Genomic DNA, 24294 nt, shown 5'->3' with positions numbered 1-24294 from the left:
CACATAGCGAGTTACCTTTTTATTAGTGGCTTTGGAAATCTTTTCGCAAGTGAGCAGCAGCAGCATCCTTATCTGGGAAACTGCGTGTAAATGAGACTATGCGGGTTGGGGGATATGCGATCCATCTGCCAGGAGGATGAAAGATGTGCATTTGAGCTCTCAGGCAATCAGATGAGGGGCGCTTTCCTTCCTGCCTGTCTCTCCACACTGACCAAAGTGATGGGCAAATGCACTTCTCCCATCCTACCTGTTTTCTTTGCCTGTTTGCCTGACCATCTAACCTCACCAGCTTGAAATAAAGAAAATGCTTTGATGGTTTCAAACACAAAATCAAGTTAATCTTATTGGTTTGTTTAAAAATACAATCTTACTTTTTTTTTTTTAAGTTTTCCAGATGTTTTCTCATAAGTCATCTTGTTTGGGCTCTACCAAAGCCCTTAATGTGAACATCACAGATATGACCTACTCCTTACAGAGGGAAGCTGCGGTTCAATAAGGTTAAATGCCTTGTCCATGGAAATGATGGAACTGGAGAATAGAAGGCGGGTGTTCTGACTCAGAGTCCTAACCCTGTGACTGTGGACAATCTCTTCATCAACTCCATACCACAATGTCCATTTATATTCACATTCCTCTTCCTTTTTTATTCCAGCCAGTGTCATCATTTCCAACTAACAAATTTATAAGAATAATTAGGGCCTTATCGTCCTTGGACTGATTTTCTGAAGAAGCTTCTTGCTTTGGTCTTTATGCCTTTAGTCATGTCCTACTTAAATCCCTCATTAACCTCCGCTGTAGAGTCAGGCTTTCCTCAGCAATACCTTGGCAGGATCCTATCATTTTGCAGCTACTTTCAGCTACTTATCCAGTCTCATTCTTGCATTTAAGATGTGTCCTTTTCATTTCATCTTTCATCTCAATCCAATCCAAAACTTTTCTTTCCTCCTCCCAATGTAGGTGAGATTTATGATCCTAGGCTCTAACATGGTGGTAAAACATGGTCTGGATCTTCAATATCTACTCTCCCTCTCCCTTCTAGGGAGTTCCTCTAGTTTTGGGGTAGGAAAAAAGCAGAAAAAAATGAATGCCTCCTAACTTTCCTGGGTTGCTAAGACTACAGACAACAGGAGGAAGGAAATTATAAAGTATTTCTATATTGTGGAGCTTTGACAATACCTTGTCATTGCTGATTTGGTGAGTCACTTCACTGGTGTGAAACAGAAGTTGGGCCTTCAATTAATCTCTCTTTGCCCCTGGAGCCTCCTTCAGTTTCTCCATCTCCTGGGATGAGATCCTTGTTTTCATCTTCATGAAGGAGAGTCCTGGTTTCTGAAAGACACCCTTATCATCAAGATCAGAGACAACAAGAATGGACCCAAGTTTCAATCTGTTTTTACAGAGCTCCTGCCTGCTCATGATCTTCCTATCGTGACTGCCTGCCTGTGTACCTCAGGCTTTCGCACAATTAGACACAGAGACAGTCTCACAGAGAGTACTCGCCTAGTCTCCAAAATTGCATAAGTCAATTTTCCTCTTGTGTAAAGCTATCTATGGGCATGTGTATGTAGCATACTGGTTCTCCTTCTCTGGCTGAACCCAAAATATACAAACTTTGGATGCAGGGTCAAGAGACCATTGATTTAAAGACAGTAGAAATAATTGCTTATTTATATGCTGATAAGAATGAACCAAAAATGTAAAGTAATGGGAGAAAATGGCTGGAGCATTATTTTTGAGTAGTGAAAGTGGGTGAAGCATAGCATACAAGAGCAAGTCTTGGCCCTCACTAGGTAGATGAAAAGATCATCTATAACAAGAAGATAAAATGTGGATTATATGGCTACAGATGTTAGTAAGTGGGCAATTACAGTGCTGGCATTTTGTGCAAGTTTTCTTTTGAGCATTACATACAAATGGACACTCAAAATGGAATTTCTAAAATATTTTCTTCAAGTAGAAGGAAAATAATATAATCTTAGAAAGAAAATCTTTGAGTTACAAAAAGAAATAAGGCACAAAGAAAATGATAAATGTGTGAGTCAAACTAATAAGATAGGATAAAGAAGACCTGTGCACTGGAAGTATATCCACAAACAGCACCCCAGGCTGAGATTAATTCACTGGTGAACTCTACTAAATATACAAGAAAGAAAAAAAAAATACTAGTGTTACCCAAATTATTCTAGATAATAGAGGAAAAGGAAAAACTTCTCAACTCATTCTGCGCAACCCATATTACACCAGTACCAAAACAAGACAAAAATTCCTAGCAAAATTTTAGCAAGTCAAATCCAGAAATATATAAATGCATAGTATATTACAACAAAAGGGATTTATCGCAAGAGTGCAAATTTTTCTTAATAAACTAAATCAATATAATTCACAGGGAAAACAAAGGTAAACATATGATAAAATGTACTGCCAAATCATGATAAAAATTCTCAGCAAAGAAGACAGAAACTTAAAGACCCCGAATAGCGAGGGGTATTTTAAAAAAGAAAACCATATCTGGGGGCATCACAATGCCAGATTTCAGGTGGTACTACAAAGCTGTGGTCATCAAGACAGTGTGGTACTGGCACAAAAACAGACACAGAGATCAATGGAACGAAATAGAGAATCCAGAAGTGGACCGTCAACTTTATGGTCAATTAATATTCGATAAAGGAAGAAAGACTATCCACTGGAAAAAGGACAGTCTCTTCAATAAATGGTGCTGGGAAAATTGGACATCCACATGCAGAAGAATGAAACTAGACCACTCTCTTTCACCATACACAAAGATAAACTCAAAATGGATGAAAGATCTAAATGTGAGACAAGATTCCATCAAAATCCTAGAGGAGAACACAGGCAACACCCTTTTTGAACTCGGCCACAGTAACTTCTTGCAAGATACATCCACGAAGGCAAAAGAAACAAAAGCAAAAATGAACTATTGGGACTTCATCAAGATAAGAAGCTTTTGCACAGCAAAGGATACAGTCAACAAAACTAAAAGACAACCTACAGAATGGGAGAAGATATTTGCAAATGAGGTATCAGATAAAAGGCTAGTTTCCAAGATCTATAAAGAACTTATTACACTCAACAGCAAAGAAACAAACAATCCAATCATGAAATGGGCAAAAGACATGAAGAGAAATCTCACAGAGGAAGACATGGACATGGCCAACATGCACATGAGAAAATGCTCTGCATCACTTGCCACCAGGGAAATACAAATCAAAACCACAATGAGATACCACCTCACACCAGTGAGAATGGGGAAAATTAACAAGGCAGGAAACCACAAATCTTGGAGAGGATGTGGAGAAAGGGGAACCCTCTTACACTGTTGGTGGGACTGTGAACTGGTGCAGCCACTCTGGAAAACTGTGTGGAGGTTCCTCAAAGAGTTAAAAATAGACCTGCCCTATGACCCAGCAATTGCACTATTGGGGATTTACCCCAAAGATACAGATGCAATGAAACGCCGGGACACCTGCACCCCGATGTTTCTAGCAGCAATGGCCACAATAGCCAAACTGTGGAAGGAGCCTTGGTGTCGATCGAAAGGTGAATGGATAAAGAAGATGTGGTCTATGTATACAATGGAATATTCCTCAGCCATTAGAAACGACAAATACCCACCATTTGCTTCAACGTGGATGGAACTGGAGGGTATTATGCTGAGTGAAGTAAGTCAATCGGAGAAGGACAAACATTATATGGTATCATTCATTTGGGGAATATAAATAATAGTGAAAGGGAATAGAAGGGAAGGGAGAAGAAATGTGTGGGAAATACCAGGAAGGGAGACAGAACATGAAGACTCCTAACTCTGGGAAACGAACTAGGGGTGGTGGAAGGGGAGGAGGGCAGGGGGGGTGAATGGGTGATGGGCGCTGAAAGGGGCACTTGACGGGATGAGCACTGGGTGTTATTCTGTATGTTGGTAAATTGAACACCAATAAAAAATAAATTTATTATAAAAAAAAGAGAGTATGGTCTCTGGAGCTAGAAAAAAAAAAGACAGAAACTTCCCTAACTTGATGAATGACATTTACTAAAGCATGCAGGTCACATCATATTAAGTTGCGAAAGACTGAATGCTTTCTCACTACTACCAGGACCAAGGAAGGCAAGGCTACCCACCTTGCTAGGTTGGAAATGCTTAAGTAAAATTGTTTTTATTCAAAGACGACATGATCGTCCTCATGGAGAATTCTAATGAACCTACAACAACAACAAAGACACAGGCCAACATTAGTAACGAGTTAGGCAATACTGCAACATGCAGAAATTAGCTATATTGCCAGAAATAGAAGTTAATGTTGTTTTTATTTTTTTATGGGATTTCTCAGCTGGTGCATCTATGGACAAAAGAACTGTCCCAATAAATATATAAAGCCTCACCCATAGGTGTGCTCATACGTTAAGTGTCACTGAGAAATAGATACCTACATTTAGGCACATGAGTTCTATTTGAACGCGGTCACTGATTGCTTTAATGGCAATAACAAATCCACCAAAAGTGCATGTCCAATGTGGGGCAATGCTGATGCAATGCCACTCTTTGTGTCCTTGCTATAAAAATGTCCTTTCCTTCTCAACCCTGTAATGAGTTAGCATCTGAAACTCAGATTCCTCAGATTCCTGTGACTCTGATGTCACAGTCCCTTTCTTCTCTCATTTTAGGGACTGTCATTCCCACACACCAACATAGAGATGTTACTCATGAGCCCGAGATGAGTACATGTGCAATGCTCCTGTTCTTTTTTCTTCAGCCACCCTGTTCCTCAGTCTGCTTGTCTCCCTGTATTTCACATCACAGTTGGTAGCACAAGCATTTACCCACTTATTTTCAATATAAATTTTGATCTCTTTCTCCCTTTAAAGTCAGTTGGTTACCAGGTCCTAGCAATTTCACCTCCTAACTGTCTCTAGACTCGGTATCTTCCTTTCTGCTACTGCCTCAGTTCAGGTCCTCATCATCTGTGTCCTACCTGGACTCTTGCAAAAGGATGGAAACTTTTGTTTCTTTTCACTTTCATGTAGTGAGCTTCAACCAAAAAAACCCCCACATTTTTCTGCAATGGGGAAGGTGTTCTGGAGGGAGTAGATGACCTACAACTTGTAGCATTCATCCTGAGAGGTCTTTCTCAATCTTTACTATTCATCACCACCGTTGTCATCATCATCACCATCATCATTGAACAAGTGTTTTTTAAAATACAGTAATGTGTTTTACTCTGTCTAAGCCTTTACATAAATTAATCCTTACAAAGAGGCTAAGTAAGCTGCCCAAGGTTACATAGCTAGTAAATGTTGGCTCTAATATCCAAATCAAGGGCTACCTCCAGAGACTGTGCTCTGGACTACAGCACCATCACAGTACTGCCTTTTAGAATCCCATTTAATTCCAAAGTTTTAAATTTGCAGATCAAACAGGATCACACATTCCCTACTTCTACCATTTGTATCAATCCTTTTTTCTTTCATTTCTTACTGCTCACCGTTTTCATCTTCTGCTCCTGTTATAACCAGTTACTTACATATCCCTATACATGTCCCATGCTCATGTATATGCCATTTTTGCTGCCTTTATTCCTATTGGGTCCCTACCACATTACCTCTCATTGACCTAGAGCCCCCTCAAGAAACTCTGCCAAAGAGAAACCTTTGTGTTTCTCAAACTCATCCTCAAGTGCTTGGGTCTCCTGTGGTGGTTTCCTAGTTATATGCCTTTCCTGAGGCTGTCCTCTTTCTCATCCTGGGAGTGGAGGCCTGTTTGGGGAATTGGCAGTGTGGTAATACTTCATGATTCCCTAACAGCTCCCCGAATGGCACAGTTCTGAAAACGTGGCTCCTGAAGTTGTTTCTAAAAGCTCAATTTACCATCTATTCCTCCAGTCTTCCCAGTGAGCTGTAAACCATTTACTATTTCAAGATACATTCATTTCTGCTTAAACTTGGTAAAGTAGCTTCTGTTTTCTGCAGCTGAGCCCCATTCATTGCATTATAGTTAATTGTCACATTTTCTATTAAGACTATTCTGATAAGTCCCAAGTTCCAACACAGAGAATTCCCCCTTCTGTGAACACTTACCACTCACTTTCTAGAGCAGTACTTCTTAATTTTTGCTGCACATTAAAATCACCTAAAGGCTTTAGAAAGCTCTAATGGCCAGGCCACAACTCCTATCAGTTCAATCAGAATCTTTGTGGGCAGGACCCAGACAGTGGTATTATTCTGAACCATCCAGGACAGTCCAGTGTGCAGCCAAATTGAAAAGCCAGTTGTCGGAGCACTTATCAGACATCTATGTCACTATGCTATTCAAGAGCTAAGGATATAAGACAAAATGCATTTGGTTTTTAAAAAATTTTTCTCCCACTTGGAACTTATTTCATCAATAGTTTGAAACAGAGAGAAGAAAACGTAAAAGTTAAATCCTTAGCTTTTGGACAGTTTGGTGACTTATCTTAAATAATATTGTATTACACATTTTAAGACAAAGACAAAGTTATTTCTATCTTCCTTACTGCTCCTCAGGCATTTGTTCTAAGTGTCCATATACTTTGTTTTGCTGTTCTAAATAAAACTACCTACTCATCCTGCGCCCCGTTATAACATAACTTCTAGGATTATGTCCCTGTGTTTTAAAGCAAATTTGAATGCTGACATAACATATTCACTGAAATATATATCTATGAAAGTAGACTCTTAATTTATACAAGGATGCAATTTTACTGATTGGATGAGTGTGTGGTTGCCTTGTGGATACTCCATTAATACATTCTAAGGTTAATGAATAAACATTTTTAAAATTTACATAAAAACTCCTATCACTTGGCATATACTTGTACCTGCACAATCTTTCTTTTCATTGGGTCATCATCTTCTATATTGTGTCAGGTTAGTTCCTCTGATAAGGCAAATACATATTATATTTATCTGTAGACACCAGGCAAATACCAGTACAAAGGTGTGTGTATTTTCTATGTAGATCTTTGAGTTAAAGTGATACTAAATAGGTTGAGTCTCCAAAGTGTATCAGGTAAGCAAATAAAGATGTAGTTTGAAAATGTCTTATTCCTGTAATAGACCCTGGATAGCAAGTAGTTTAAAGTAAAATCAAGTGAAACAACACAAAAAAAGATTTTAAACTGTGGCAATATTGTCATGCATTTCATCAGTATAAATAAAATCTCCAGAGAGGGAGTCAGAGTGAGGAGAGGGTGTCAATAGAGAGACACAAACATTTGATATCAGATATTGGTGATCACGAAACCGCAACTTAGTGTCAGTGGGTAATTTTAGGTTACAGGTAGTGGACCAAATGGAGTTTAATAATAGTATAAATAAATTATCTAAGAAACTCACTAAAAATAGTAGGGGAAATAGCCAGAATATGTCGTTGAATTCATACAAAAACACATAAATCAAAATATTTTACATGCTCATGCCTGTAAAAAAAATAGCCTTGCTATTTTACTGGCTGGTATCAAATTAGCTTTCATAAATCTTTCATTTTACTGAGGTAAGTTTATGTATACTAAAATGCCCAGATCTGCACATTTCAATGTGTTTTAACAAATGTGTACGTCTGTGCCATTGACACCTTTAATGAGATACACAGAATCTCTATTTCCTCAGAAAGTCCACTCATACCCAAAACCAGTCAACTCCTGCCCTTTCAAAGAAAACCATTATATTCTTATTTCTATCACCATAGATTAGTTTTGCCTATAGAACTTCATATAATGGAATTATATGATAAGCACTTTCATATCCTACGTCTTTTGCTCCACACATGTTTTTTTTAAAAATATTTTATTTATTTATTCATAAGAGACAGAGATAGAGAGGCAGAGACACAGGCAGAGGAAGAAGCAGGCTCCATGCAAGGAGCCTGACATGGGACTCGATCCCAGGTCTCCAGGATCACACCCCGGGGTGAAGGCAGTGCTAAACCGCTGGGCCACCCGGACTGCCCACACACAATGCTTTTGAGATTACCTGTGTTATTAAGTACCTCGTAGTTTATCCCTTTTTATTACTGACTAATGTATAGAGGTCCTCCCTTATCCATGATTTCTCTTTCCCTAGTTTCAGTTATCTGTGGTCACCCATGGTCCGGAAGCAGATGATCCTCCTTCAGACATATCTTCGGAAGGTCCACACTAGCCTAATGCTCTGTCACAATGCCTGTCATTCACCTCACTTCATCTCATCACATAAGCATTTTGTTGTCTCACATCAGCATGAAGAAGGGAGAGTACAGTACAATAAGATATTTTAAGAGAGAAACTATAGTCACATAACTGTTACTACAGTATATTGTTATAATTGCTGTATTTTATTACTAGTTATTGTTGTTGATCATTTACTGTGCCTAACATATAAATTAAACTTTAGTGTAGGTGTGTATGTGTACGAAAAACCATCGTGTTATGGAGTTCAGTATTATCCGTGGTTTCAGGTGACCACTGAGAGTCTTGGAAATTAGACCTAACAAGTAAGCAGGGATGTCTGTACCAGGGTATGAATGTCTTATTATTTACCTATTCTCTCACAGATCATTACTTGAATTGTTGCTAGTTTGGGGTTTTTATGAATAAAGCTGTCATGAAGAGTTTTGGAGAAAACTTTGGTCATGTGTTTTCATTTCTAAATGCCTATGATTGGAATTGCTGAATCATATGGTAAGTGACCAGCTTTATTTAAAACAGCCAAAATTTTTTTCAAAGTGGTTGTGCAATCACATGTCGTACTTCCATCAACAGTGTATATAGGAGTTCTAGTTTCTCCAAATCCTCATGAATATTTAGTGTGGTTAATTTTTCTCTTTTAATTTTTACCCATTCTTATGAGAGTGTAGTCCTATCTTGTGTGGTTTTAAATTGCAGTTCCCTGATGAGCAATGACGTGTACTTTTTCATGAGTTTATTGGACACTCTTACATCTTCCTTTGTGAAATGTCTAAGACCTGCCCATTTTTAAACTGGGACGTTTGTTTTTTAATTATTGATTTGTAGGCATTGTTTTCTACATCTAAATTCAAGCCTGTTTTCAGAGAATCTATCACAAAGATTTTTGCGTACTCTATGGCTTACCTTTTTATTTCCTAAGTGATTTTTTAAAAAGATTTATTTATTTTAGAGAGAAAGAGAGAGAATGTGCATGGGAAGGAAGAGCAGAGAGAAAGAGAGAGGAAAAACTCAAGCGGACTCCACACTGAGCACAGAGCCTGACATGGGTGGGGCTCGATCTCACAGCCCTGCGATCTCGTGCCTGTGATCACAGCCTGAGTTGAAACCAAGAGTCTGATGTGCTAACTGTTCCACCCAGGTGCCCCATTTAAGTAGTGTGTATGTGTGGTTTTTTAAAGATTTTATTTGTTTACTTTGAGAGACAGAGAGAGAGGGAGGGGCAGAGGGAGAGGGAGAGAATCTCAAGTACTCCACACTGAACACAGAGCCCAAAGCGGGGCTCCATTCCACGACCCTGACCTCATGACCTGAGCCAAAACTAAGAGTCCACTGCTTAACTGACTGAGCCACTCAGGCACCCTCTAAGTGATATATTTTTGATAAGCAAACATTTTAAATTTTGTTATAGTCAAATTTATTGATAATTTTCTTTTATGATAATGCTTCCCAAGAAATCTCTGCCTACTTCCCAAATCATGAAGATACTCTAAAAACTCTTGAAACATGTTTATTTTATGTTTATTACATATCTAGAATTGATTTCTATGTATGGCATAAGGTATGAGTCCAGTTTATATTTTTCCAAATGGAATCCAGTTGTGCCAGGATTATTTGTTAGAAAGACCTTGATTTCCCCCATCGCTTTGGCCTAATGTTAAAAATCAATTGACCTTATGAGTTTGGATCTATTTTTGGCCAATATTTTCTATTCCATTTGTACTTAAGTTAACAACTTAAGTTAACTCCATGTTTGTACTTAAGTTAACATCACACTATCATTAATATTGTATTATTGAATTCAGGTACGATAAGTCTTTCAACTTTATTCTTTTTTAAAATTAGTTTTGAATTTTCCTCCTTTTCCCTTGCTTTTAGGATGAGCTTAGAAATTTCTTTTAAAAAATTTTTGGGGCAGCCCCGGTGGCTCAGCGGTTTAGTGCCACCTTCGGCCCAGGGCCTGATCCTGGAGACCCGGGATCGAGTCCCACGTCAGGCTCCCTGCATGGAGCCTGCTTCTCTCTCTGTCCTCTCTGTCTGTGTCTCTGTCTGTCTGTCTGTCTGTCTCTCTCTCTCTCTGTCTCTCTTTATTTATCAACTACCCGAGGCACACGATGGTATTATAGGCAAATGATGGAGGTAACTTCTGGCCCAAAAGCATTGACTCCCACTTACCAAGTCTAATCTAGCTATGGCTGGCCCTGAAGTTCCAGCCTGCCAACAACAGAGACCAAAGCTGGATTCCCAATATGCCACTATTCCTCCTGGAGACCAACTGGTTACTTGATGACAAATTAACTACATTGGGCCACTGTCATCCTGGAAGAGTTAGGAGTTCATAGGAATGGATACCTAATCTAGGTATGGGTTTGCACTTTCAGAGCCTAACATGAGACCAGCTTCACAATGAAGTGGATCTGAGATCATGGGATCATACTACCCAGAGGCAGCTGATGTCATACAACACTGGAATGGCCTTATAAAGTTACAACTGGAGACCAGCTCAATGGAAACACTGTGAAGGGTGGGATGTTAGCCACCATGATGTTGCATATTAAACTAATTGATTGTCTGCTATATTCCTCATGGAAAGGAGAGGTAGGTTGGGGCATTAAGCAATAGAAGCAGGTTAGCCCTACTTAACCATGATTCCTGATGATACACTGATGGCTTTGTGCTTTCTGTTCCTATAACTCTGGATTATTCAGGGCTGGAAATCCTAGTGCCCAAGAAGACACAGCATTGAATTACAAGCTATGGCTACCAGCAGAATACTTTGGACTGGTTATACCAAGAAAACAGCTGATCAATAGAGGAGTCACCATACTGGGGGAAGTAATTGACCCTGATCAGCAAGAGGAGGCAATGCTGTTTTACACAACAGAGGCAGGTGAATGCATGTGAAACCCGGGTGGTCCATTTGGATGCCACCTGGTTCCCCCTTTCCCAATGTAACTTGGGAATGGACACTTGCAGGAAAGCCAGAGTAAAAAGGATACAGTTTGTCAAGGGCTTAGACATTCCAGATATACTGCCAAGACGTGCTGAGGGAAGAGCTGAGTGTGAAGCAAATTAAGATGTATAGTGGAGAGGAGAAGAAGGAAAGGTCCCAGTTATGGCCCCAAGACCAACAACAGAAGTGGGAGCTATACTTCACCCCTCTCACTCACCTATTCTGAGTTCTATCACAGGAAGAAAAGGCCACAGAAACCAAGAGGAGCTTCTTACTCATTCAGTGAGGAAGTAGATCAATGTGGCTTAGGGGTGGACTTGTTCTCAAAGACAAGACATAATTGCAGATTATGTTTATCCAGCAACTGCCTTTGTTTTGCTCAGTTTATGAATTGAGAGCTATGGTCCTGAGACTTTTACTTCAAAAACTACTTCAAAAATTGGTTTCTCTTACTATAACATTAGGACCTGAGAAAAATGAATAAAAGATATAGACCAACACAGTAAATTGTTACCCATTTATGATCAGTAACATTTTCTCTTCCCCTTTCCTCTTTGACTCATATCGACTTACTGACTGTTGTTTTTGTATACACAAGGTGTTTTCTATAGGATCATAATGATTTCTTAGATTCGTAGAACCCTTTATTGTTCTCACAACACACACATCATACACATTACTGCATTTAATCTCTTAACAACTATGACAGAACAATGAATATTGTCCCCATCTTACAAACATAGAAATTAAAGCACAGACAGGTTAAATGACCTGCAAGATCAAATGAAGCTGCAGTAGGAGCCCATATTTCTTAGAGAAGCTATTCCATCATCAATGTAGCACACACAAAAAGGAAGTTTGTGTACTTTATAGGAATATGTATCAAAATTAGTTATCCAGTTCATTGAGGATACTTGTTTTATATGACATATACATGTAGACATATATTACTACAGTGTTTTCAAAAAGAAATATTGCAAAATAAAATCAAAATTTAGAGTTAAACACAAAACCCAGTTAGAATCAGAAATCCATCTTCTTAAAACTTATTTGTTAGTTTGGAGCTTATGGCATCAATAGTCAATGTGTTAAGTGTGGTGTGTAATGTATTATTTTAATTTTCAAAAATTGATGCTTCAGAAGTTCTTCTATATTCACATGATGAGGCCAGCTGAACTGACCATATTTTATTAAATCAATTCAGCTTGCTCAGCTTTAAGCCAAGTCATGATTCTTTCATATCAGAATTGTCCATCTGCACTGCCAGAGGGTTGGCAGCATTTGGGTTTGCTTAGCTTTATCAGTCTCCTTTCATCTTCTTTCTTTACCTCTCCCATTCTTCATTAAGACCCATTCCCTAGCCCTCTCCAGCTTAAAGAGACTTTGGTTCTTGACTCAATTTGCCCATTTGGCTAAATTAAATGATTGAGTTAGCAGAACAGGAAAAATAGGTGAAGGAGAATCTAATGCCAAGTCAATTACCTTGACCGATGAGATTAATTTCTTGTTGTCATTTACAGTATGTATTGCCTGTTTAAGAGTAAGCCCCCATCAGGCAGAAAGAAGCCTTATGTTGAGTTTTATGGTGTAGTCACAATTTCACCAGTCCTTATTCAAGTAAAATAATAATACACTGCAGTGAGTTACATGATTCATAATTGTTTATAATGCTGCATTATTACATCCAGACCGTACAAGCAATTATGGGTCAAAAAGTAGAACTGCACAGCTCTCATAGGTGATGAACTATCCTGTGGATTTTTTTCTCTAAAATCATGGCAGCTAACATTCAGCATTTACTGCATGCTGATGGTTTGCTAAGTACTATACCAAAAGGAAAAATGACATTCCTTTCCATACGATATTTGCTATCTATAATTCATTGAGACAAAAAGAAAAAAACAAATCCAAATACTTAGACCCACAATAAAACCGCCAACTCGGTCACGCGCTCTGAAGAGACCATTCAGTGGCATTTGCTGATAGGGCAAGCAGTTAGCTAGGGCACTGCGGGAGGCTGGATCTGCACTCTGCTCTGTTCCTGTAATCAGAGACCAGAATATTCTTAACCTTTTATGGGTGGATGAACAACAAATTAGGAATTTCTAATTGCTTTCCCTCTGAGGGCTCTCTCCCAACTAAATATGAAGGTATTAGCAGAAAAGTGTTGCTCATCCAAGGTGATGTTAACTTTTTGTGAAATTAAGAGACCTTTATTTAAAAACAGCTTCAATGGCTAGAGGCATAGAATATAAGAAATGTACTCCAGGCTGTAATAATTGCTGGCTGCCCTGGGAAATGGCTTCAAGGCCACAGCAGCCGTGGCCCCATGCAAGCACAGCCTCTAATTATTGAAAAACCTGTGTAGAGTCTCCATGTTAATCAGTCTCTTAGAGACTTCAGCTTTATGTGGTTAGTGCAGATTTATGGCATTTTTCTTTTCCTGTTATTAAAACTGATATTTCACAAGGAAGAAACTATCTCCAGACAACTGTTAAAATGCAAAGTTTCAGTCATAAAAGAAAACTGTAAGATTATTCTGAGAATATTCTATAGAGAATTCCAAACAAGGGTAAGAAACAACACATCAAAGACAGGGACGGGGGGCAGAATTCAAAAATAAAAAGGCATGACTTTAAAGTATTAACAAAAAGACTCAACAGTTGGCCCATAGAATCAAGAGGTTAGAATGTAATTAATTTAAGTGCTTGTTACAATTATGGAAATAAACATTTCATGCATAAATGCAAACTGAATTATACATAATTATGAAAGCGCTAAACTAATTGAAACATTTGGATTAACATAGCAGAAGCCAAATTGCCTTTTTAAACCAACAATATATTGCTTTGCATATATCCTGCATGTACATGGCAAATAGTAGTTCATCATGGAAAGGAGCATATTTAGAAACATATATTCTAAATGAGTTGGCATTTTGTTTCTCTTATAGAGTATATACATACTTTATAAATTACAGTGGCTCTTATTGAGGAGGTACAAGGTGAGGACCAGCTGGTTATGTCAATTGTAACTAATCTGTAGAAGAAGACTGAAAGGCAGAGACTCACGTTCAGGACTCAAGTCTCCCTCCATTTGCTGTATTTTCAGTACCCCAGGTTTAATGGGATGATGAGGACAGGATGGGTGGCAGGAAGTGCCATTTGAGAAAAGTGAAAGGGAAGTGTGCTCAGTCAAGATGAGGCAAGGAAGAATGTCAACAAGCCTGCTTTTAAGTTTGTCCAGGCCCTTCTAGTTACCTTTTGGCATTTTTAAAACTTTCTGCATGTACGCATCTCCTCTCCCAGACGCATCACATCATTTTGCTACTTTAAGCCTGGGTAGGTCTTTGTAATTTATTAGTATAGGTAGATTTGACCTATGTCCTGTGCCCGAAAAAGAGAAACAATCACAGCAACAAAAATCCTTCTCTTTCTACATTTCTGATGTCATTAAAAACTCACATTCCTACAGAGAAGCAGTTTGGGTCCTTGCTTGACTTTGGGAAAGCATTGTGATGGAACTACATTTTACTATAGTTGAAATGACTGATGAGATTCTTTTGAACTCTCTGAATGGTAGCATGTTGTTCATTCAAATGATGTAAACAGTTCTCCAGGCATGACCATTACATCAGATAAAGGATCATTTTAACAGTAGTGATTCTAATCTCACTGGCTTTGATTCTGTGTGTTCATGCACTGTCCCATCTCCTTGCAAAAATCTCACTCCATGATTTCTAAAGCCTTAGGGAGTATATTACACATTTTTAGGTGGAGATTAGCTAGTTACAGTCTATAATACATCCACTCTGGTCCTTCTATCCAACTGTAGCCCTTTTCATTTTCATTTTATCTAAACCTCCTCACTAGGACCATTGTTCCTAGTGCTCTTCATGATAATGTTGACACCCAAACCAAAAATACTAAGTACTCCCTGAGAGTATTAGGAACACAGTCATTGGGGTCTTCAGTGATTTAAGGCCAGTCTGTCCAGTAATAAGGATAATGTCTTCATTTCTAACACTGGATCACATATTAACACTAAGGTAGCCCCATATGTCTGTGTCTCATGGAGTCACACAATAATAGCTCCTTTAGCTTCTTGCTTCAAGTCCTTTTTACATAATGCTCAAATACAAATCTCTGAAGGTGGGTCATCTGAAGCAATAGATTCAGCTTTCAAGTGTATTCCCTCTTTTCCCAAGTTCTTTATGCAGGCTCTCAACCTCATAGAACTCAGTTTATAAATATAGTGGCCTGTGGGCCCTTACTCCACTAAATTTTCCACCTTTCAAGCCCATAACTGTGTCTGGCGTATATTATGTGTCAGTGAATCTTTGTAAAATTGAGAAATAAATAAGTCAATAAAAGTTTACAGTATTATGAATTCTAGTGGTAGACATAGATAAGGCTATAGCTGGAATCACAGCTATAAGCCAGACTTGCAGAAGAATATTAAGTAAGAGCCCTTTCTGGGACTCCTAAAATCCACTTGGCTCCTCTACCTGAAGACACACACACACACACACACACACACACACACATACACACACACATTACTACAAAGAAGGAAAAAATTCTTGGTAGTCCTGGCCCTTCCTTTTCTTTGGGGAAGAGTCCTTGTCTACTAATGCTTGCCTTTTCACAGCCAGCATTAATGCCAGGTTATGATTATAGGTCACTGGTCTACATGGAAACCTGGTCAAGAGAATCTGTTGTAAGCTTAGGAGTTGGGGGTCACAAGGCAAAAAAAAAAAAAAAGGAAATTATAGGCAGGAAAATAACCAAAGCATTGAAGGGAGCTAATCACATTTGGGAGTCAGCTACTTATTATTTATTATTTTATGATAGTTACCTGAGTCTCTGGAAAGATATACAACTTACCCAGACAACATATATAGTGAGATTCAGCTGCAGTTTTGTCCAAATCAAGAACTCAAGCAATTTCTACTCCCAAGCAACCTCAAGGCTAGCACATATATCATTAAGTCGGATCCACAATAAGTAAATAAATGAGTATAATCATTTGATTTTTTATGTTATTTTTGTAAATTTTCCTCTTTTCTGACTATTGCTTCTATTAATTTACAGAATTTTTATAGTAGACTATTGTCCACTTAAATGAGATGAGGTTTCAATCTTATTTCAACATTGTATTTTTTTTAATTAAACTTTGAAAGTCATTATCATTTGTTGTGGTATCATTTTGCAATGTAATACTATAACATATTGATCAATTATAGTTTATAATATTCCCCATAGATCCAAGAGAGTTTATCAGTGGACTCCTAAAGTGGTCTTTTTGGTTTTTTAGAGGCGGGGGTTAGAGGGACAGAAGGAAAGGAAGAGAGAGAATCTCAATTCGATGCTGAGCATGGAGTCTGATGCAGGGCTCAATCTCACAATCCTAATTATGACATTAGCCAATATCAAGAACCAGACACTCAGCTGACTGAGCCATCCATTTAAATCTACCATTTTCCCCTTATCTTTTCAGCTGCCCTTAGAAATGTCCATTCCTTCTTACTCACTGCACTTCATTTCCTGTATTTCCTCTCTCCCACTGCAGATTGAGCTCTCAATATGTAAATGTGGATATTATCTATTAGATAATTTTAACCAGAAGCATTTTTCCAAAAAGTGATGGCCTGACTGCCTTGGACCTCGGGTGGACTTCTTAGACCAGGTATGTTTGCCTTTGGTAGGATGGGACAAGAAGCCAAGGGCTTCTACCACTATAGACTCTCTACAAGCTGCAGGTAAGCATCTACTGTTTTATAGCATTGCTATCTCCTTACTTTGGAAGTTGGCATCCATTTGACAATTTTTAAAAATTGTATAGAATTCTTTTTAAAAAGTGTAGAATTTTTACTAGAGCTAGGATTGCCTAAAGAACCAATATCCACCAATGATCATCAGTGGACCAGCAATGAACAATCTTTTCCATTTAGTGGGTGTTTGACTTAATGAATAACTTTTTTTCAAGGAATTTTAAAAAATCACAAGGGAGTATAGATCATTTAATCCAGTAAAAAATATAAACATATACATAATGAATTATTAGATTTTTTAAAAAGATTTTATTTATTTATTCATGAGAGACACAGAGAGGCAATGACATAGGCAGAGGGAGAAGCAAGCTCCCATCAGGAGCCCAATGCGGGGTTCGATCTTAGGACCCTGGGATCACGACCTGAGCCAAAGGTAGACGCTCAAACACAGAGCCACCCAGGTGCCCCTAATCATTTGATCTTAATCATATTAAATTTGATAGCTCCAAATAAATATAAAATCTATCAATTAAAGACATTTTTTGAACACATAATTGAATGCTGATAGCTACCTGGATCAACCCTGGATATTCTGATATATACTACTGAGGTAGGGGCTGGGTGTTTACATTAAAAAATAATAGTGAAAGCAACTCCTAGGTGAAACAGTACACAGATGCATATATAAATGAGTATCTATCCAGAGTTGAGAAGCACTGATATGCTGTGTATCCATTCTTCACAGAGACTATTTGCATTTATAATACCTTTCAAGCAGAAATGGTTCTCAGTTAAAGAGAGAAGCTGGCATCCACATTGGGTGAAAAAAGAGTAAGCTCAAAACTCTTTATGAGATAAATCAGTAATCCATCTTTATTTGCCTCTCCTTCTCCCTTATATTGGTAAGAGTTCAAGGGTAGGGTGAGGGAGAACACTTGACCGTAGGTAGCTCAGCCACTGAAGGCCTGGCTGCTTATCAAGTGAGCAATAACTCCACTCTCATAAAAGGAAGTATCTCATGGTTCTTTCTCAGGAGTCTAAAGGAACCTGGTCCGGCCGGTGAGGCAACTAGCTATTCTTTCCTGACAAGACAAAGAAAATCCACTTCTCAGAGTTCTTCAAGTTGCTAGAACCATATCTACTCCATCCCTTCGGGGCCCTGGAGTTGTTTTTCACTCTCCCTAGCAGAAAGGAACCAGAACCCTTTCATCTCTTTTGGTTGAGGATGCCCTCACTGGATGTAAAGAAGGCAGGAGAGCATTAAAACTGGCTTTGGTTTTACTTTATTGCAGGGTCTGTGTATTCCGTGCAAAAGGTTCATTCTTCACTTTTCCTTTGAGAATGAGAAAATTCAAGTTTCATAACATGAAGACACTACCATAGGTTCCCTTTCTATCTGACTTGGAATTGCTACCATTAGAACAACTTCTACAAATTCAGACCCCAATGTGGGGACTTCATCCTCAGGAAGCCAAAGTTTATTTGCACAAGTCACTTTGGGTGGGAAAGGGGTAGGAAAATTATTAGATACCCAGGCAGCTTTGAGGTGGTCAGGTCCCAATCGAACAGATTACGAATCAGGCAAAGTTGGGTGGGATATGTTTGCCAGGGAAAAGGAAGCAATAGGGGAATGTTTAAACACATCAATTCTAGTCTCATTCTGGCTCCAGTTCCTTAAAGACCTTATGTAAAATGGAAAAGGCAATGAGTCATTATAATGATTTTTGCCCTCCCAGTTGCAATGCAAATACATGAGACACAGACACCTCTAAAGAAAAATTAATTCAAAAAGAAGAAAGAAGGGTTGGAAGAAGAACTGTGAAATTGGAAGGAGAATGATGATGAATATGAATTTAGAATCATTAAGTCCTGGTATCCTATTGCTGGAAATGACCACAGAGATCATTAATTCCTTATACCTCCTTTCACAGATGGGAGAGCCAGCTACCAGTGAGGTTAAGCAATATGTTTGTTCCAGGCTGCAAAATCTATTGATCATACTAGAACCATGGTTACCTGATTCCTCCAGTTCAGTTTTTTATTTGGTTTAGAGTTAGCCTTGATTTCCAACTAAAAGGTTCATTTTCAAGACTTTCAGTGTAACATATTTACTTTCAGAGATGTTTTTTAAGTAAATTAGCTGTCCATTGTTATCTTTAGTAGGTTATTTCACAACCCTGAACCACGGTTTCCACATCTATGACAGAGTTAGACCAGTTTTTCTATAGTACTTTAACAGGTCCTCCAGAATCTGAGACCGTGATTGTTTTTTCTTTTCAAGGTTTTATTTATTTATTTATTTATTTATTTATTTATTTATTTATTTATCTATTTATTTGAAAGTGCTAGCTTGGGGAGGGGGGAGGGCATAGGGAGAGGGACAAATGGACTCTGTGCTAAGCACAGAGCCCAACTGGGGGCTTGAGTCCACAACTCTGAGATCATGACCTGAGCCAAAATCGAGAATCAGATGTTTAAACTACTGAGTCACCCAGGTGACCCTGAGACCATGATTGGTGAAAACAAAGCCATTTGTAAGTCATCAGAAAAGAGCAGCGGTATCAACATTTTTTATGGATACAAACTCAAAGTGCGTGTGTTGGAAGCTGAATGAACCCAAGCCTTGGACCACCTTTGTCTTCTCCAATATTTGTTATGCTTATTGCCCATGTGTCCTATGAAGCATTTATCGCTTATCTTACACACATGTTTACAAGCATGTGTAGATGTTTATATGCAGATTTGAGTCCCTGGATAGCAGAAACTGTGACTTCTTGTTTTTCGAATTTTCAAGTATATAACTATCTTTTAAGGTTATTAAGTTAGATGACTTTAAGTCATCTTTAAATTATGTGACTCATTACTACTTTCTTAGTTAATGATGACGTATATGGTCAAATCCTAGGGTATGTGGCATGGATCGTTTCCCTACATCTTGCTCATGTTCCCATTGGTATGGGATACAGCTCTTTCAGTTTCTTCTCATTGCAAGGGATAAGAATGTGAGCAGGACATGGACCTAAATTAAGAACTGGATCTTCAGGATCATTAAAAGAAGCCTCCTATTTTTTCCTAAAAAAGGAAATAAATGAAGCTATATTTTTGTAATATTAACTTCGTTTAATACGTACATCATGTGAGCAAATAAGTATTTCAAGGCCAACACTAGAAAGGCTGCATTGTGAGCCAACTTTTGTACTCAGCCTTTCTTCTCATCCCTCTAAGGGAATGGAGTGATGTGTCATGGGAAGACTTTGGGTTGATTTTCAGACAAGATTCTGCGACTTAATTTCTCTGAACCTTAGTGGGTTGCTAAAATGGGAGCAATAAGGCCTTTCTAGGAAATTTCTGTGGTGATTAAATGGAATAGTCCGGAGTATCTAGAACCGTGCCTGGTCCATGATAGGTAGTCAATAAAATGTCTATGAGTTTGCAATAAAAATGGACAAGACAGCCACATTACCTGTTCATTGTTTCCTAGTCAGTCATTTTTAATCCTTAAAGTACTGGTCACAACTTACTTGTGACTTTTATTTTTAATATACTTGCCACAATACTTTGCTGCAAATCTCTCTAATGAAATGGTATTTATTCTTCCTTAGTAGTAAACCAACTCTATACAGATACATACGTGAACACACACACTGCTGCTCTTCCAGTAAAATAAAAAATTTTAATATTTATGTATACATATGGTGCATAGTTCTATACATATAAACATATAGTCATTTAGAATATAGCTTCTTTAAAGACAATGAATCCTATGCTAGTTTAATTCTCTTTAGTTCTTAGGTATATGAGAATACCACATATTATGGTTGCATTTTGTTAGAATAAGAGTCTCACTCACCAGTGACTCATCCCTTGAATGTTTTGTATTCTAAGCATTTTTCCCTACCCAATCCTCATGTCTCTTCCGTGCATTTGTCTTTATATTTGCATTGTCTGGTAATTTGGATATTTTTATTTGAGATTATTTGGCCTATGTCAGGTATTCTTCTCTATGGTCCCCAGGGTCTTGTATCTTGTTTTGAACTTCTTCTCTTTCCTTGCTCTCTTTTTATCAGATGTCATCCATTGTGCCTCGCTATTTTACCCTTGGGTGTTTCAATTATGCATGAATGAGATCTGCCTCACAGTTGCACGTTTCCATTTTCAGTCTAAATAACTGCACACAGGAATGAAAGTCTCTGCATTGAACTTGAGAGGCTCTCAGCTGGTTACGGGTTTCATTCAGGCTTACTCTGGTCCTCTCTTGCAGTAGCAATTTTAGGGTTGTGTTTAAAGCAGCTCTCCTCTGCATTCACCCCACTGTTGGCATTGTTCAAGCTCTTGCATGGAGCTCTCTTCAGCCTTCACTCCAAAATTCCACCTACGCTACTATTTCCATGTTTGTATATTTGTGACTACTATGGTTGTGTTGAGTTTCCTTTCAAACAAGACCCAGATAATTTAGCAGCAGGTTCTCTATGCATCGTAAATCAAAGAATAGTGTTTCAGCAGTGCCAATATATCACTATTCCTCTAGTAAGCCCCATGTTTTAAATCAGCCAGAATTCCTCAAGATTTGAACGAGGCAGGAAATAAAGGAATGTAAACTATCATCTTAGTATTAAAAAGTGTATTGCCTAAAGACAAATGCAAAGAAGAACAGAAAAAGGGTGATGGTTAGGGTTAGTTTCCTTTTGTGGATTATCAATCTGCCATGAATATAAGCTATCAGCTATCCCAGCTTGTCCTGGACATAGGACGTACCACTATTGATTAATTACTGCACTTTTGTTATGTGTCTCTAGTACCCAACACAATGCCTGACTAATAAAAGAAACTCAATGATGAATGAATGAATGAATGAATGAATGAATGAGTGAATCACAAAGATGTTACAATTATGACAATAAAAAGAATTATCTTATGAGTTTTAATTATATAGTGTGAGTTAGTAAAATAAATCTGAGATAGTCAGTATAAACAACAAACCCATAAAATTGGCAGCTTTTAAAAAATTTCAGTACTACTGAAAAAAAGTTTTTATTTAAATTCTAGTTACTTAACATATGGTGTAATAGTTTCAGGTATATAATACAGTTATTCCACACTTCCATACATCACCCGGTACTCATCTCAAGTGCCCTCCTTAATCCCCATCACCTACTTCACCCGTCCCTCCACCCATCTTCCTCCTGGTAACCATCAGTTTGTTCTCTATAGTTGAGTCTTTTTCTTGGTTTGCCTCTCTCTCTCTTTTTTCCCTTTGCTCATTTGTTTTGTTTCTTAAACTCCACATCTCCACATATTCCTGGGTTGCAAGGGTGGTTCAATATTGGCAAATCAATCACATTAATGAAAGGAAGGATAAGAACCATATGATCATTTCAATAGATCAGAAAAAGCATTTGACAAAGTGCAATATCCATTCATGATGAAAACCCTCAACGACGTAGGTTTAGAGGAAACATACCTCAACATAATAAAGATGATATATGAAAAACCAGAGCTAATACTATCCTCAGTAGGGAAGAACAGAGTTTTTCCTCTATGATCAAGATCAAGGAAGGGATGTCCATTCTCACCACTGTTATTTAACATAGTACTGATAATCCTAGCTACAGCAACCAGTCAACGAAAAGAAATAAAAGGTATTCAGATTGACAAGGGAGAAATAAGACTTTCATTTTTTTCAGATGTCATGATACTCTATTATAGAAAGCCCAAAAGACCCTACGAAAAGACTGCTAGAACTGATACACGAAATCAGTAAAGTCACAGGATACAAAATCAACGTACAGAAACCTGTTACATTTCTACACACCAATAATAAAGCAGCAGAAAGAGAAATCAAGAAATCAATCACATTTACAATTGTGCCAAAAACAGTAAGATACCTAGGAATAAACCTATCAAAAGAGATGAAAGACTTGTACTCTGAAAACTATAAAATACTGATGAAAGAAATTGAAAATAACACAAAGAAATGGAAAAACATTCCGTGCTCACAGATTAGAAGAACAAATGTTGTTAAAATGTCTATATTGCCCAAAGCAATCTACACATTTAATGTGATCCCTATCAAAATACCACCAGAATTTTTCACAAAGATAGAACAAACAATCCTAAAATTTGTGTGGAACCACCAAAGATCCAGAAGAGCCAAAGTAATTTTGAAAAAGAAAAGCAACGCTGGAGGCATCACAATTCTGGACTTAAAGTTATGTTACGAAGTTGTAGTGATCAAGACAGTGTGGTACTGGCACAAAAACAGAAATATGATCAAGGGAACAGAATAGAAAACCCAGAAATGAACCCACAACTAGTGGTCAATTAATCTTCCACACAGCAGGGAAGAATATGCACTACGAAAAAGACAGTCTCTTCAACAAATGGTGTTGCAGTTACATGGAAAAGAATGAAACTGGACCACTTTCCTACCCCAAGCACAAAAATAAATTCAAAATTAATTAAAGACCTAAATGTGAGACCTGAAACCATAAAAATCCTAGAAGAGAATACAGGCAGTAACCTCTTTGACATCAGCCATAGCAGCTTCTTTCTAGATATGCCTCCTGAGGCAAGGGAAACAAAAGCAAGAATAAATATTGGGACATCAAAATAAAAAGCTTCTGTACAGTGAAGGAAACAATCAACAAAAGTAAAAAGCATCCTATGGAATGGAAGAAGGTATTTGCAAATAACAGATCTAATAGAGGATTAGTATCTAAAATATAGAATGAACTTATAAAACTCAACATCCCCAAAGAACAAATAATCCAATTAAAACATGGGCAAAAGGCATGCATAAACATCTTTCCAAAGAAGACAAAAGATATATGAAAAATGCTCAGTATCACTCATCATCAGGAAAATACAAATCAAAACTATGATGAGATGTCACCTCACACCTGTCAGAACAGCTAACGTCAACAACACAAGAAACAACAGGTGTTGGGGAGGATGTGGAGAAAGGGGAGTCCTCTTGCACTTTTATTGGGAATGCAAGCTGGTGCAGGCACTCTGGAATACAGTATGGAAGTTCCTTAAAAAGTTAAAAAGAGAACTATTCTATGATTCAGCAATTGCACTGCTAGATACCTACTCAAAGCATACAAAAATACTAATTCAAAGGGATACATGTACCTCGATGTTTATAGCAGCATTATCTACAACAGCCAAATTCCAGAAACAGTCCAAGTGTTCACTGACTAATGAATGGATACAGAGGTGACATATGTATACAATGGAATATCACTCAGCCATCAAAAAGAATGAACTCTTGCTATTTGCAAGGACATGGATGGAGCTAGAGTATTATGCTAAGTGAAATAATCCAGTCAGAAAAAGACAAATACCTCTAAATCTACTTTGCTGAGGGTTTT

This window comes from Vulpes vulpes, chromosome 10 (assembly GCF_048418805.1).
Source record: "Vulpes vulpes isolate BD-2025 chromosome 10, VulVul3, whole genome shotgun sequence".
NCBI classification, from domain to species: domain Eukaryota; kingdom Metazoa; phylum Chordata; class Mammalia; order Carnivora; family Canidae; genus Vulpes; species Vulpes vulpes.
The sequence above is the reverse complement of the archived record's forward strand: the minus strand, read 5'-3'. Positions refer to the sequence as shown.